This window comes from Bubalus kerabau, chromosome 2, assembly GCF_029407905.1.
Source record: "Bubalus kerabau isolate K-KA32 ecotype Philippines breed swamp buffalo chromosome 2, PCC_UOA_SB_1v2, whole genome shotgun sequence".
Classification (NCBI taxonomy): Eukaryota; Metazoa; Chordata; class Mammalia; order Artiodactyla; family Bovidae; genus Bubalus; species Bubalus kerabau.
In genome coordinates, this window is record NC_073625.1 from 127,149,559 (window position 1) to 127,153,043 (window position 3,485).

At 53.8% G+C, this 3,485-nt stretch overlaps 1 long non-coding RNA gene across 2 annotated transcripts; it reads right to left on the reverse strand.

Moving 5' to 3' along the window:
- Positions 1-2,080: 2,080 nt before the first annotated feature.
- On the reverse strand, positions 2,081-3,220 carry LOC129643753 (uncharacterized). 2 transcript variants are annotated; one of them, XR_008710485.1, is made up of 4 exons: positions 3,066-3,220; positions 2,729-2,927; positions 2,480-2,603; positions 2,081-2,349 (listed from the first exon to the last, which is right to left on the reverse strand). It is a non-coding gene; the product is annotated as an uncharacterized LOC129643753 (long non-coding RNA). The 2 variants fall into 2 exon arrangements; XR_008710484.1 differs by having other exon boundaries at positions 2,729-3,220.
- Positions 3,221-3,485: the final 265 nt, after the last annotated feature.

The window sequence follows — 3,485 nt, forward strand, 5'->3', positions numbered from 1 at the left end:
GTCCCTAAGAGTCAGACAGGACTGAGCGACTTCAATTTCACTTTTCACTTTCCACTTTCATGCACTGGAAAAGGAAATGGCAACCCACTCCAGTGTTCTTGCCTGGAGAATCCCAGGGACGGGGGAGCCTGGTGGGCTGCCGTCTATGGGGTCGCACAGAGTCGGACACGACTGAAGCAACTTAGCAGCAGTAGCAGCAGCAGGGAATGGATAGGCATAGCCATTTGGAGGGTCCCTCTGTGGGATTCCCTTTGTTTATAGACCATAAGGCCTCCTAGCGAGGGTGCTGTAAACAATGGGCATTCAGACAGGCTGTAGTTTGGGTTGGACGGGCAACTGGACCCACTGGACTGGGGCCTGATGCAAACAGAATGTGCCCTCAGGGAAGTTTTCCATGGTGAATGACACACCATCCCTTCTTTCTGGCAGAGTCTGCTTGTGCCCCTGTTGACAGGGATGTGCACTCCTAGGATCCAGTAGCATGATCCCCAGGCTCCTGAAGGGCACAGGCAGAGCTTCAGATTAGCAGGCATTGGCTGCAGACACCTTGGAGCTGAGGGCTGGACTCCTTCAGGAGCAGCTCTGAGAATCCGGAGTTGATGATGTTCAAGGTGAGGGTTGGGAGTACTCCCAGAGATGCTGGTTTGTCTATCTGGCCGGGAAGCTCACATGCCTGTGTTCAGTCATCCTTGTGCACCACTAGCCTGCTCAAAGTATCACAGAGGGCTCTCTGAGCCTGTTGTTGGATTTGTAACTGGTATGCCCATTGACATCTCTCACTTGGGGCATGTCTCTTCCAACTTAAAAACAGACCCTTCCTCTAAAGGCTGCAATGCTCCCTTGTTAATAGCTCTGAGTGGTGGCAAGTTCTCTCTGCACCTTCTACCCTTGGGTTTTGCCTTGAGGTGTCCCTGTTAGTGTGCTTCAATTGTTTCTGACCCTTTGCAACTCCATGGACAATAGCCCACAAGGCTCCTCCATCCATGGGATTTTCCAGGCAAGAATACTGCAGTGGGTTGCCATCCCCTCCTCCAGGGGATCTTCCCCACCCAGAGATGGTACCCGCGTCTCTATGTCTCCTGCGTTGGCAGGCGTGTTCTATGCCACCAGCGCCACCTGCGAAGCCTTGAGGTGTCCCTAAATATGGCAAATTCCTCTTCCACAGGTGGACCCTCACTAATGTCAACCCAGGTGCCCAGGCTTCTTTCTCCCTGCTAAGCACCCTCCGCTCCCTAAATCTCTCGTTGTCCAGTTTTCTGGATTCCTGATGAGATCCCAGCCTCACCTTCAGGCCCGGGCCCTGGAAGCCTCACTTAACTCTCACAGCAAAGGCAGCTTGTGTGGTGGTGGTTACTCCTGCCGCTCCCCCCAGGAGCACTGGCGCTGAGGGTCTCCTCCTTCAGTCTTAGTGAGCTGGGGGTGGGGCTCCTCTCAGTTGTCCCAACTCCTCAGAGCCTTGGTTCTACCAGCTGTGCTCTTGAGGTGCCTGTCGCACAAGGCCAGCCCTCTAAGCGGCCCCCACCCTGACCCTCCAGGCTGAGTTCAGGTGGTGAGACATGCATTCCAGGACTGCATCCCTGCCGCTGTTGTTCTCAGTCTTTCCCTGTGCCCAACAGCCAGCCGCAACGCAGGCCTGGTCCAGATGCAGTAAAGGCAGGGCTGTCAGCCTCCTGCCGTTTGTCCTACGCCCACCACTTAGGAGCCGTCCCCCCCGAGCCCAGAGTCGTGACAGGCTTCGTGCAGCTCTGTGGGGGCGGGCTGTAGTTCTTGTCCTTTTAGGGGCCACCAGGGGGATGGGGATGTGGGAAAACGTTGTGTGGGTTGGGCCGGGAGCCACAGAGGAGTGTGCATTCTATGCCTCCAGTTTAGGCACCTCCCACCCTCCTGGGCTGAGAAAACAGCCTGGAGGCAGAGGAGGCCCCACGAGAGGGACAGGGCTTCAATTTTCAGCTGGGGAGGAGCTGCAGTTTCCAACCGGCCCCATTGTCCCTGGGAGCTGGGGCGGTGGGGGGTGGGTAGTGCAGTTATCAAGGCTTTTGTGGGAGCTGTAATCTGCATTTCATTTTATGGATTTATATTTGCTTTGTTCATTTCCCTTTGTTTCCCCAGAGTTTGCTTTAGGGGTAGATGTTTCTTTTTCAATAACACTAAAGCGAGAAGGCGTCCTGCCCCCACTCCTGTTCTATTCCGATGACTCCAAAGCTGGAGAGACAAGGCAACAACAGCCTCCCCAGCAGAGTGTGGGGGCCAGAGAGAGCGCTGCAGGAGGCGGGGAAGGCTGGATGTCTGAGCCCCTGTTAAGCTTCAGGTACTCCGTGTGGGTAATCAGATTTCATTCTCACCACAACCCTGCAGATCAAGTTGATTAGTCCCGCTTGTTTTTCCTCAGACGAGGCACAAAGAAGTTGAGTCACTTGGATTACCCCCAGCTGGTAAGTGGCAGAGTCGGGATTGGAAATCGGGTCTGACCCTGTCTTACCTTCATGGTGCCTCCAGGCTCTCTGGCTCATAGTTGACTGTCCCCAGGACCCCACTTTTCCTCTCCCTTTGGAGGATCATGTGTTTTGTGTCTGTGAACTCATCCCCTCCTACATGTATGAGCACTTCAGAAGTAAACACATCAGTGGAAGAAAAAAAAAACAAGATGTCCGAGTCAGGAGGACCTGTCCCATCTAGAGAGGCCCCTCGGCCAGGCTCTGTTCTCAGGGCCCCTGGGAAGGACACACACCTTGGGAAATGGTCAATAGGCCTAAGATCTTCCAATGGGACCAGGGACTCATCTCCAGGTTCATCTGCAGGAGAGAGCTTTGTCCAAGGAACCCCGTGCAGGTGGATTTCAGTGTGGCTGATGTCCTCAGTCACTCTGTGCGTGTCCACTGGGCCAAGCCAAGGGGCCTGAGCATCAGGGATGCAGCCCTTGACCCAACCTGGAATGACAGAGCTACAGGGTCTACTGGGTTATCCCACCCGAGCTCCTCATTTAACAACACTCTTGGGAGTGAAGTCATGCAGCTGGCTTGCCAGCCAGCTCCAGATACCCAGCCTCCCCAGCCTCTTCCCTCTACCTCATAGCTTGCTCCAGCCCATGTCACTGATGCAGGTTCCGTTTGCCCACCCACAGCAAGCCAAATGCTGAGATGATGAGGTTTGCAGCAAAAAAAAAAAAAAAAAAAATTTTTTTTCTCGAGGAAGTCAAGCAAGGAGACAGGAGGACAAATCTCAACTCCGTCTCCCCAAAGGCAAAGGGACAGGGCTATTTATAGGCTTAGGAATAAGGCGTCAGGGCAGAGTAAGGCATGGGGCGCATGGGGAAAGGTGATTGGAAAAAGGTGCAAGAATTGAAATTCTATGCATATGTAACTAGTCTACAGGCCTCTGAGGGTGGAGTTTTCAGCCTTCTGATGTCAAAAATCACCAAGCCAGACACGCACATGTGCCAATTGGAGGGTCAATGATCCTATCCAGCTGGTAGTCTTTACCAGCTC